General features: G+C 38.8%; 1 long non-coding RNA gene across 1 annotated transcript; it reads left to right on the plus strand.

The window, feature by feature from the left end:
- The first annotated feature begins 2,214 nt into the window (after positions 1 to 2,214).
- On the plus strand, positions 2,215 to 12,411 carry LOC120942638. Its single transcript, XR_005750208.1, has 3 exons — positions 2,215 to 2,277; positions 10,352 to 10,521; positions 12,374 to 12,411. It is a non-coding gene; the product is annotated as an uncharacterized LOC120942638 (long non-coding RNA).
- The last annotated feature ends 1,395 nt before the right edge of the window (positions 12,412 to 13,806 follow it).

Below are 13,806 nucleotides of genomic sequence, written 5' to 3' on the forward strand. Positions count from 1 at the left end.
TGTAATTATGACATAGATAACATTATGAATACATTTATAAGAGACCCACTCCGATTTTAAAATGGTTTGTTTTACTCTTTTAAAGTAAAAGAATATTACCAAACTCGCTCATCAGTTTCTTTATGGACCTTGCTTTGTGCACTGGTGGGCAGTCATGTTGGAACAGGAAGGGGCCACAAACTGTTCCCACAAAGTTGGGAGCATGAAAATGTCCAAAATGTCTTGGTATGCTGACGCTTTAAGAGTTCCCTTCACTGGAACTAAGGAGCCAAGCCCAACCCCTGAAAAACAACCCCACACCATAATCCCCCCTCCACCAAATGATTTGGACCAGTGCACAAAGCAAGGTCCATAAAGACATGGATGAGCGAGTTTGGGGTGGAGGAACTTGATTGGCCTGCACAGAGTCCTGACCTCAACCTGATAGAACACCTTTGGGATGAATTTGTGTGGAGACTATGAGCCAGGCCTTCTCATCCAACATCATTGCCTGACCTCACAAATGTTTTTCTAGAAGAATGGTCAAACATTCCCATAGGACAGCCTTCCCAGAGGAATTGAAGCTGTTATAGACTGGGATGCCATTAAAGTTAATGTGCATGTAAAGGCAGGTGTCCTAATACTTTTGGCAATATAGTATATATAGTATATATACTGTATATTATTTTTATACTAAGTCCAGTCCATTGTTTGGACTTAATACCTGCCGAAGGGTAATTCCAGCAGATAATTAAAAGGAATTGGGATATTAAAGTTCTCCCCAGCACAAAATTAATAGTCAGCAGCTACACAAAGGGGGTTATTTACTAAAGGCAAATCCACTTTGCACTACAAGTGCAAACTACAAATGCAAAGTGCACTTGAAATTGCAAGGAAAGTGCACTTGGAAGTGCAGTCGCTGTAGATCCGAGGGGGGCAAGGAAAATAAAAAAACAGCATTTTAGCTTGCACATGATTGGATGATAAAATCAGCAGAGCTTCCCCTCATTTCAGATCTACCCCTCAGATTTACAGCGCCTGCACTTACAAGTGCACTTTCAGTGCAATTTCAAGTGCACTTTGCACTTGTAGTTTGCACTTGTAGTTTGCACTTGTAGTGCAAAGTGAATTTGCCTTTAGTAAATAACCCCCATACTGTACACATACTTACCTGTCCTGGAATCCGGCGATGTTGGTACCCCAGCCAATGTTTCCATTGGCTCTCGGGTGCTGCTGCCGCCATTCCCTATAGGGGCCAATTCACACCACATGCAGTCCAATGCGTATTTTTTTCTGCATGGAAAGTAGGTTATATGGTTTTCAATGGCATAATTCACACCAGTGCTTGCAGTTTCAGAAAAAAAGTAGAGCATGCTGCATTTTTCCTGCACTGGACTGTACTGGAACACTGTAAAGCACATCAAAAACGCACTAGAATGCACCTGAACGCACTAGAACACACATGTCCTTATCTTAGGTTAAGTAAAAAAGAGGAGGAAAATGCACTGGAATGCTTTAAAAACACACCAAACATGCATCAAAAACACGCATGCAGAAAAGCATCGGAAACGCATCCGCCGCAGCGAGATCTCTCGGAAGTGGGGACAGGTACCTGTCAAAAACAGGAACCTGCTCCCCTCCCCCGAAAGGTGGCAAATGTGGCAAAGTAGGGGGGGGGGAGAGGCAAATAAGTGGAGCTTCCACTTTTGGGTGGAACTCCGCTTTAAATGTCATATCCCTGCCCAAGCTGCACTGTTGTCATGGGCCAATACTAGGCTGGGCTGGAAGCTAGATATGTAAGTGATGAGAGCTGCATTGTTGTGTGTGTGTGTGTGTATATATGCGTGTATGTGTGTGTGTGTGTGTATATATGCGTGTATGTGTGTGTGTGTGTATATATATATATATATATATATACAAATATACACACACATAGAGTATATCTGATATATATATATATATATATGTATATATATATATATACAAACACACACATACAGTATAGCAGAATGAAGATACAGTGTATATATATATATATATATATATATATATATATATATATATATAGAATGCCTCTCCCATCAATCTTCTAATATGTAAATCCTGCCCTGGGAAAAACTCTTCAAACAGAGAGACTTCAACCATAATACAGGAAGACAGGAAGTGAGCAGTGGGAACCAGAGGGGTGAACTTTCACCTCTCACTTCCTGTTTCTGGCAAGGCCTAGTCTGGAAAGGAAAGCATGGCATGGTGGAGACGCTCTCTGTATTCTCCTGAATGTATTCTCCTGGATGAAAGGTATGTATTCTATCAAATAATATTAGAATTGTGAAAGTTTGGTGCATGAGTTAAGTTTTATTTGTCTGTTTCCTGCTGAATAGTTCTCATTCTGTGTGCATTCACCTTCCCAGTTACCATACAGCATGTGCACATTAATGTAATATTATAAAGCTCCTCTTCCACAGCATGTCACCCTGTTGCATATAATATGTATGGCTTCCATGTTATATCCAGTAACTGTGTAGCATACTTTCAGTGCACATTGCTGCATATAATATTATACGGCTTTCATTCTATATCCACTCACCATGCAGCATAGGGGTTGATTTACTGAAGGCAAATCCATTTTGCATCACAAGTGCACTTGGAAATGCAGTCGCTGCAGATCTGAGGGGAAGATCTGAAATGAGGGGAAGCTCTGCTGATTTTATCATCCAGTCATGTACAAGCAAAAAAATTTTTTCTTAGCATGTCCCCTTCAGATCTACAGCGACTGCACTTCCAAGTGCACTTGTAGTGCAAAGTGGATTTGCCTTTAGTAAATATACCCCATTATAATGTCAGGGCACAGTGCTACCAATGTTTTATGTCTCCCTCCCCTTTTGCATATTATCTGCCCTGCTACTAGGTGCCAACAGATATGGATTTTTCCATACAGATACCAATTATGGGCCACCTTTCAGGCTGATAACAATATGAGGTACTGATATTCTGATACATACAGCTGCCCCAGAAGTAGCCTGATATCAGTTGACACCTAGGCCTTTTTTTGTATTCTAACAGCCACTGGCCACTGTCAGAATACAGCAAAAAAGAGCAGATAGCAGGGGAATCAATAGCCAGGTTGCTATTGACTATTTTAATTTGCAGTAGCCAATAGCTAGTGGGCTATTGCACCCGCCCACTGCCTGTTGTCAATCAGCAAAGGTCTTCTTCAGGTCTTCCTCTGCTGACTGACAACAGGCAGTGGGAGGGGGCGCAATAATCAGCCTAATTTTAAAATTGAAACAGCCAATGGCAGTCTGGCTATGGTTCCCCCACTACCTGCTGTTTACATTCAGCTGCCATCAAATAAATTGTGCAGAAGGAGGTTAGTGGTGTCTGTGGTGTGTGTGTGTGTGGGGGGGGGGGGGGGGGGGGGGGGGGTGGAGGTGGAAAGCAAATTTTTTTTCTGACCAAGACTGACAACTGGTGAATGGAAAACCGGAATAAGCACTTGGAAGAAGAAAACGACAACTGAGACAACTTGCCTTTGGTAAGCGGACAACTTAATTACGGTGGTGGGCACCTTCTGTTTTTTTATATCACCACATTCAACTGGCACTGTATCTGCAGGGCCGCCATCAGGGGGGCACAGGTAGTACACCTGTAAGGGGCCCGGAGGTCCCCAGGGGCCCGGATGGCAACCCCCTTTTTTTTTCTTTTTTTTATAAAAAAAATATATATTTTTTTTAATATATTTTTTTTATTTTTTATTAAAGGGCCAATTTTTTTTAGGGGTCCGGAGGTTCCCAGGGGCCCGGAGGCCCACAGGGCCCCAGATGGCAACCCCCCTTTTTTTTATTTATTTTTATAAAATATATATATATTTTTTTCAATATATTTTTATTTTATTTTTTAATAAAGGGACATTTCTTTTAGGGGTCAGGAGGTTCCCAGGGGCCCAAAGGCCCACAGGGCCCCAGATGGCAACCCCCCCTTTTTTTATTTATTTTTTATAAAAAAATATATATTTTTTAATATATTTTTATTTTATTTTTTATTAAAGGGCCACATTTTTTTTAGGGGTCTGGAGGTTCCCAGGGGCCCGGAGGCCCACAGGGCCCCAGATAACAACACCTTTTTTTTTTTTTATAAAAAATATATATATATTTTAATATATTTTTATTTTATTTTTTATTAAAGGGCCAATTTTCTTTTTTTTAGGGGTCCGGAGGCCCACAGGGCCCCAGATAACAACCCCCCTTTTTTTTATTTATTTTTTATAAAAAAATTTTTTATATATTTTTATTTTATTTTTTATTAAAGGGACAATTTTTTTATTTTTTTAGGGGCCCGGAGATCCACAGGGCCCCAGATGGCAACCCCCCTTTTTTTTATTTATTTTTTATAAAAAAAATATATATTTTTTTTAAATATATTTTTATTTTATTTTTTATTAAAGGACCAATTTTTTTTTTTTTAGGGGTCCGGAGGTTCCCAGGGCCCGGAGGCCCACAGGGCCCCAGATAACAACCCCCCTTTTTTTTATTTATTTTTTATAAAAAATATATATATATATTTTTATTTTATTTTTTATTAAAGGGCCAATTTTTTTTATTTTAGGGGCCCGGAGATCCACAGGGCCCCAGATGGCAACCCCCCTTTTTTTTATTTATTTTTTATAAAAAAAATATATATTTTTTTTAATATATTTTTATTTTATTTTTTATTAAAGGGCCAAATTTTTTTTCTAGGGGTCCGGAGTTTACAAGGGCCCGGAGGCCCACAGGGCCCCAGATGGCAACCCCCCTTATTTTTATTTATTTTTTATAAAAAATATATATATTTTTTTAAATATTTTTATTTTATTTTTTATTAAAGGGCCAATTACTTTTTTTTTAGGGGTCCAGTGGTTCCCAGGGGCCCAGAGGCCCACAGGGCCCCAGATGGCAACGCCCTTTATTTATTTATTTTTTATAAAAAAATATATATTTTTTTAATATATTTTTATTTTTAATTAAAGGGCCAATTTTTTTTTTTTAGGGGCCCGGAGATCCCCAGGACCCTGGATGACAACCCCCCTTTTTTATAAAAAAAATATTTTTTTATATATTTTATTTCTTTTATTTTTTATATATATATTATATTATTATTATTATTATTATTATTATTAATACATTTTATTTTATTCTGGGCCCCTGGGGACCACCCGGCCCCTTACAGGTTGGGGAGGGGGGGTTTCGGGTAAAAATGAATGTAAAAAGAGCCATGGAGCAGAGTGACCCCTGCTGGAAGAAAAGCAAAAAGCCTACAGGACCTGGTGGATTCCTTAAGGAGGTCAACAGCCGCAAGCGAACCGTCTCCTATTCCAAGTACTCACCCCAGGCTACCGAGCTTAGCTTCCGTGTACAGATCGAGAACGGGCGTATTCAGGGCGTTTTACCCTTAGGCAGATATTAAGTTTGCTCTCAGCCCTATTTATAGCAGGTGAAAATTTGTTACAGTCAACTTATGGAGAGAACATTTTTTTTTTTTTTTTTTTCGCTGTCATTGCAGGCGATATCTACTAAACTTATTACTGGTTTTACTCTCCCCCCTCCCAGAATCATTGTTTTATTATTTATTACTAAGAAAAGATAAAAATTCAAGGAATGAAAGTGTTTTCCTGAAATATGCAAATTTACAATAAGCAAGCAACATGATTGGATAATACAGACTCCTCCCCCTATAGATATGGTAACTCCTCCCACAGTTTTTACACTACATAGACAAGTAATATTTAAACTGCGACTGTGCCTTCAATTTTAATATTTCAGAGACATACTATACATCAAAATGTAGGTCTGGGTCTTGTGATTCACACAATATAAAGATATTCACTGTACGATTTATAGTTTTTAAAATACTGCCTGAAGAAGGACAAGTATTCAAAAAAAAAGCCAGAATTTCTGGTCTCTGCTCAGAGGCTGCATATCAACAAACATTGGTTTCCTAGGAAACGCTGAGGTGAATAACTTCTCACACACAGCTGTGAAGTGAATTTTTAGCTCCTCCCACACAAGGCTGAAGGGTTTACATCTCCAGGGGCAATGTCTCCAGTCAGGAGTATTGGTGGAGGCAAGAACACGACGTCACACAATTTCCCCAGAAATTCTATCTTTTCTAGTTGATATCTCAATTGCTGGGCTTTTTTTTGTCTGGAGGTAGGGTAAGACTTTTACTGAAAGAACAAAGATGGGATTGGAATTGCAGATTGCTAATTTACTAGGGTTTGTTTATTCTTCTGTTTTACTATGTGTATATAATTTAATGTGTATTTTTTTATTTTAATTAAATATTCTATATTAAAGCTTTTCCATTTGTAAGACATTTAAAACATTTCACCAACATATTTCAAAAGTGAAGTTTTTCTTATATATCTTACATTTTTGTGTATTTTTATATAAATACATTATTATTGGTAGCTGCCTTTAATTTGGATTGCTTCTTAAAATACACATTTACAGTATATCCCGAATTACAAGTGTGTCGCCGTGGAGATGAACCGTTACATGGAGATGAACCTACATGACTCATCTGGTCTACACCCTACTCTGCAGGGCGGCCATCAGGGGGGTACAGGCAGTACACCTGTAAGTGGCCCGGAGGCCCACAGGGCCCCAGATGGCAACCCCCCTTTTTTTTATGAATTTTTTTATAAAAAAAATATATATATTTTTTAATATATTTTTATTTTATTAACCACTTAATACCCGCACGCCGTCATATGACGTCCAAACGGGGACCTGTTATCCCGGGTGGACGTCATATGACGTCTTGGGCTTTGCGGGGGGATATCTCAATGATGCCTGCACCCAGAGGCATCATTGAGATATCATTTTTTAGCGGCGGCGATCCTGCGCACCGTAAGAATGATCATAGCGGCGGTTCTGCCGCTAGATCGTTCTTACAGGCGGCGGGAGGGGACATCCCGCTGCCATCCGGTGCTTCTCCGGACTCTCCCGTCCCATCGGGGGCCCGGAGAGATGATCGCCGTCCGCCGGATGTTTGCCATAGAGATGACTGGTGACCAGTCGGAGGCCCGGGCGCGATGTGATGACATCACGCCCGGGTCCCCGTAAGTAAACAAACCGCAATTGCGGCTAGTTTGAATGAGATCTGTGAATTTGTTTTCACGATCTCATTCTTTCCAGCCTGGAGGAGAGATGTGGGGTCTTATTGACCCCGCATCTCTCCTTAAACAGGACCTGTCACACACATTTCCTATTACAAGGGATGTTTACATTCCTTGTAATAGGAATAAAAGCGATTGAAAAAAAAATGTAAAAAAAAGTGTAAAAAATAAATAAATAAGTAAAATAAAAAATTAATAATAATAATAAAAAAATTAAAATGCCCCTGTCCCTGGTAGCTCGCGCTCAGAAGCGTACGCACACGTAAGTCCCGCCCACGTATGTAAACGTCGTTCAAACCACACATGTGAGGTGTCGCCGCGTGCGTTAGAGCGTGTGCAACAATTCTAGCCTAGACCTCCTCTGTAACTCTAAACTGGTAACCTGTAAAAATGTTAAAGTGTTGCCTATGGAGATTTTTAAGTAGATTTTTAAGTAACAAAGTTTGGCGCCATTCCATGAGTGTACGTAAAAAATTGGGCTAACGTTACTGTTTTGTTATTTTTTAATTTATGAAACCATTTTTTTACAAAAAAAAGCCGTTTGAAAAATTATTGCGCAAATACGGTGCAAGATAAAAAGTTGCAATGACCGCCATTTTATTCCCTAGGGTGTCTGCTAAAAAAACATATATAATGTTTGGGGGTTCTGAGTAATTTTGTAGCAAAAGAATGATGATTTGTATATGTAGGAGAGAAGTGCCAGAATAGGCCCGGGAAGGAGGTGGGTTTTAAAGCCCGGTATTGAAGTGGTTAAAGGGCCAATTTTTTTTTTTTTTGGATTTCAGAGGTCCCCAGGAACCTGAATGACAACCCCCCTTTTTTATAAAAAAAAAATGTTATATATTTTTTTATTTCTTTTATTTTTTATATATATATATATATATATATATATATATATATATATATATATATATATATATATATATATATATATTATATTATTATTATTATTATTAATATTATTATTATTATTATTATTAAAGGGCCCAGAGGGCCCCGGATGTCAACCCCCCTTTTTTTATACATGTTTTTAATTTATTTTTTATATTATTTTATTTATTTTATATATATATATATATATATATATATATATATATATATATATATATATATATATATATTTTTTATTAAAGGGCTCAGAGGTCCCCAGGGTCCCATGTGGCAAACCCCCCTTTTTTTATTTATTTTTTATTAAAGGGCCCAGAAGTCCCCAGGGCCCTGGATGGCAACCCCCCCCCCTTTTTTTTAATAAATGTTTATTTTTTTATATTTTTTTATTTATTTATTTTTTATAAAGGGCCCAGAGGTTTATTTTTTTTTATTAAAGGGCCCAGAGGTCCAGGATGGCAACCCCCCTTTTTTTGTAATTTATTTTTTTATTTATTTTTTATTAAAGGGCCCAGAAGTCCCCAGGGCCCTGGATGGCAACCCCCCCCCCCCTTTTTTTTAATAAATGTTTATTTTTTTATATTTTTTTATTTATTTATTTTTTATTAAAGGGCCCAGAGGTTTATTTTTTTTTATTAAAGGGCCCAGAGGTCCCGGATGGCAACCCCCCTTTTTTGTAATTTCTTTTTCTAAAAAAAAAAAAATGTGTGTGGGGGTTGCCTGGCGTAATGGATATATAAATATATATGTATTTTATTAAAGGGCCCAGAGGTCCCCAGGGCCCCAGATGGCAACCCCAGTTTTTAAAAATAAATACATTTAAATATATATTTTTTATATATATTTTTTTCTTTTTTTCTTTTTATTAAAGGGCCCAGCCAGAGGTCCCCAGGGCCCCGGATGGCTACCCCCTTTTTTATATATATTTTTCTTTATTTCTTATTTTTTTGTAAAGGGCCCCCCCCCACTTCTCAATTCGTTGCAGCCTCCCTGCTTCTCAATCTTAGGCGGCAGCACCCCCCCCCCCGGTTCTCTTCTCCAGGGGGCCCATGCCTGAAGCTGTGTAAGGTGCCCCATAATTCCTGATGGCGGCCCTGTGTATCTGATCATCATATCTGCATCATCCTTCGTTATTCATTTGGTCATCAGTGTTTGAGTTTTGTGGTGATATCATTAAGAACTTTTGATGTTTGGTTTGCCAATTGTGTGCTGTTGGCATACAATTTTGGGATCACCGATTTGGCGTATTAACCTCTCATTGTTTATACATATAATTGGACATTCATTTTGTGAATTTATATACAAATTTTTCCTTGCACTCTGATTTTTTGTTTTGGTTAATTATTATGCACTGTTTTTGGCGTATCAGCCCCTGGATGCCAATCTTTCAATGTGACTTGGTATTGGTGACATTTTTTAATTTCAATTGAATTTTTTATATTGGCGCAGTCTTTTCATTTTTTATCTATTTATTGTGTGTTATTCCACCAGTACTGCTGCCTTTGTTATTTTTTATTTTTTTTATCTTTATTTTCTGTTTGACCAATCATTTGCCCTTTCATTCTACAGTGTTTTAAGGCAGAGTTAGGCAACCTTAGAGAGGTGGAGATCTACCTGAACAACATGGGAGAAGTCAAAGATCACAGGGCACAGTGTCTTCCAATGTTGCCTCCTCACACCTGACTAAAACCTATAATTGCCGTACTACCGCGCTGCAATCACGTGCCTTTCACTGCAATTATTGGTGTTAACATTTTGCCTCCTCACCACCTTGCAGAATTTCTCAGAGGCGCATTGGAGCATTGCATACCGCACTTGTGAATGAGCCCTTAGTTGCATTTGGCAATAGCACTTTTAAGGCTCATTCACATGTGAATTTGGGGGTGGTAAAACCCTGCCCCCAATCCCTACCCCCTTTAGCTGCTAAGTGGGAGGAGGTCAGGGTGCCATAGGAGGTGGATGCTTGAGAGTTACTATTAGCTCTCAAGCAACCAGAAACAACAGTACTAATGGGGATCGTTGGGTAACTGGGAGTTTACTGTACTACATTCATTATAGTATCAGTGAGTACACTGAGGCAACTACATACTATATACACAAGTAGGATTTTTGTTTTGTGGAACATCTTTACTTTTACCTTGGGAGAAACCCTCCTGGAATATTTTTGATCTAGTGGTGGGGGGGGGGGGGAGTCAGCAGCAGACTGGAGGAAACCCTCTAATCATGTAAAAGTACATTTTTCCACAAGTCATCAATTTCTAACAAATGAAATGAATGGCTATAGTGAGGCCATTATGTTACTTAAAAAGTTTTTATGCATTTCCATAGATTTGCCTGGCGTAATGGATACTTTGAAAACCACAAGAGCGAAGCTAATAGCACTGAAGAATGATGGTGGAAGTTCATCCTGTGTGGGTGTATCGTGTGCATCACCTTCTGTCCCGTCTGAAGAGTTGAACTCATCTCCTTGTCAAGTGTCGTACTCAAGGCCTAAACAGGTACGTTTTCTTTTGGTACCGAAACATTAAAACTTTGTCTTTTTTTAATATCAAACATGTCCTACTCCTATTTACCTGCTCTGTGTAAGGGTTTTTGTACAGAGCAGCTCAGATCCTTCTCTTCTCAGGTCCCATGCCAGTGCTCCTGAACCAGAGCTCTGTGTGTCCAATCACACACTGAGCCTTGCCTTGGCCCCATCTCCTAATTGGCTCACTGGCTGTGATTGACAGCACTGGGAGCCAATAGCTCCCACCGCTACAAAAAGCCAATCAGCAGTGCAAGTCCCTGGAGAGACAAGGCTCTCGTGGACATCGCTGGATCGAGAGGGGGCTCATGTAAGTATAGGGGGGCTGTTGCACACAGAAGTATTTTTTTACCTTCATGCATAGAATACATGAAGGTAAAAACCCTTGTGTCTTTACAACCACTTCATTAAAAAGTAACTTTTAAGGCGGTGCCTCCAAGCGGCTAACAGATGGAGAGAAGCGTGTACAGTTAGACTCTATGGGGTAGATCCACATAGAGAGTACGCCAGCGTATCTACTGATACGCCGGCATACTATAAAATTTCATGAGTCGTATCTTTAGTTTGAATCCTCAAACCAAGATACGACGGCATCTGGGTTAGATCCGACAGGCGTACGGCTTCGTACGCCTCCGGATCTTAGATGCAATACTTCGGCGTCCGCTGGGTGGAGTTTGCGTCGTTTTCCGCGTCAAGTATGCAAATTAGCTATTTACGACGATCCACCAACGTACGCACGGCCGTCGCATTCTTTTACGTTGTCTGTAGTCGGCTTTTTCCGGCGTATAGTTAAAGCTACTGTTTTGCGGCGTATAGTTAGAATTGCCATGTTAAGTATGGCCGTCGTTCCCGCGTTTAATTTGAATATTTTTTTATTCTTTTTTTTTTTTTGCGTAAGTAGTCCGTGAATCAGAATGTACGTAATTCACGTCTAAGTAAAAAAAATTACGTCCTAGCGACGTCATTTAGCGCAATGCACGGCGGGAAATTTCGGGACGATGCATGCGCAGTTCATTTGGCGCGGGGACACGCTTCATTTAAATGAAACACGCCCCCTAATCGCCGATTTGAATTCCGCCGCCAGAGATACACTATGCAAATTATTTGAGGATTCAAAGCAGCCAAATGTAAGTTACATCAGCGTAGCGTATCTCACATACGCTACGCCGAACTAAATGTATGTGGATCTACCCCTAAGAAAACATCAGCTTTGACATGTAGACTGTAAGCCAATTTGACTGTTGTGTCAAAATGAGATATCTTGTTCAGTCTGGTAGTAGTCTGAACTAATAAGGCAAGTTGTAGGCAAGATGTTGATTTTTATACAGATTTTTGAAAAGTCTACAAAATTTTGATGTTTTTATACATGCTTAATATTGTTAGTTTACTCAGCTGCATCTGTTAGACCCCTTTCACACTGAGGCAGTTTTCAGGCGTTTTAGCGCTAGAAATAGCCTCTAAAAAGCTCATAAAACTGCATCCCTTTCAGTGCAATGAGTAATTTCACACTGGGGCGGTGCGCTTGCGCAACATTAGAAAAAGTCCTGCAAGCAGCATCTGGGGCGGGTTGGGAGCGCTATACATAGCGCTCCTAAAACGCACCTGCCTATTGAAATTAATGGGCAGCGCTTCCAAAGCACCTTAAAAGCGCATTAAAAACTGTACTTTTTCCCTTTTTTTAAAAAAAAAACGCCTAAAAAAGTGTTCAAAAACACTGCAAAACCGCTGGAGCTTTAGCAGCGCTGCAGTGTGAAAAGGGTCTTATATGGCTTTTGATTCACAGGGAAAATCTAATAAGTCTAATATTTTCTATTTACTTTTTAAAGCTGCTACTTTGGCAAAGTTTCCTGGGACTTCATAAGGTGTGATCAGTGACGCTGTTACGAGAAAAATTGCGGCGTTGAAATATCACCTGAAGGGAAACATCAGGAACCTCAGCAGAATACCACAAACTTCTATGTCATTAATGTCATTTACCACTGTTAACACCACTTTCTATTCCCTGTGTTGTAGTTTTTGTATATTTACATGATAATAAAGTTGTGTGTATTGTACTGTGTTATTGTTTTTTTTTCCAAATGTTTGCTGGTTTTTAGGCCTACAATATATAAAATACAATATTTAAATACACAGCATTTCAAAATGTAATAGGAATGTATTTTTTTAAATTTTGCATTCAGAAGTACATTTACATTTATATTTAAAATATATTTAAAAAAAAAACATTCTTAATATATTTTTCCCAAATATATTGCCATATATTTGAAATGCTACAATTTTGGCCATATTCAATATATTTCAAAAATATGTGAATATATTTTGGAATGCATTGTGAAATATGTTGCAAATATATTCATAAATATATGTTAAATGTACTTCTGAATGCATTTAGCAATATATTTTTGCAGCCATAAATATATTGCAAAGTGCATTTTGGAATGCATTGTGAATGTATTCAGAAATATATGTAAAATGTACTTCTGAATGTATTTAGCAATATATTTCTGAATATATTCACAATGCATTCCAAAATGCACATTTCAATATATTTATGGTTGCATAAATATATTGCTAAATGCATTCAGAAGTACATTTAACATATATTTATGAATATATTTGCAACATATTTCACAATGCATTTCGAAATATATTCACAAATATATTGAAATATATTTTTGAAATATATTGAATCTGGCCAAAATTGTAGCATTTCAAATATATGGCAATATATTTGAGAAAAATATATTAAGAATGTTTTATTAAAATATATTTAAAATATATTTTTCTTCCACATGGGAGCACAGCTCACTTCCTGAGTGTCAGTGTATACAATGGATAGGGGAGGGGCCTCTGACCCGAGCATGTATGGGCAAGAGACTCGGAGTGTACAAACAGAGGGACAAACTTGTGCATTGAATTTGGTGCCTGCACGGGTCAGAGGCCCCTCCCCTCTCGATTGTGTACACTGACACTGAACTGTGCTGGCTGGAGGGACATCCCGCGGACATCACAGAGCTGCCAATCGCCCCTCTCGCCCCCCTCCCCTGTATAGTTGGGGATGCCAGCCAGCCCAGAGGTACAGGGGGGGTGTGGGGTCTCGGGGGTCCCCCACAGTAGCGGTCCTAGATGCATTAGCAATTTTCTTCCCCAGAAAGAAGGTGTGAACAAAATAAGGATCCATGTTACTACATTGAGTAATCACTGTCAGTAAAAGGGTACACTCTTAGGGGTAGATCCACGTACATCGTCGTAAGTTTGT

The sequence above is a fragment of the Rana temporaria genome, chromosome 6 (assembly GCF_905171775.1).
Source record: "Rana temporaria chromosome 6, aRanTem1.1, whole genome shotgun sequence".
NCBI lineage: Eukaryota > Metazoa > Chordata > Amphibia > Anura > Ranidae > Rana > Rana temporaria.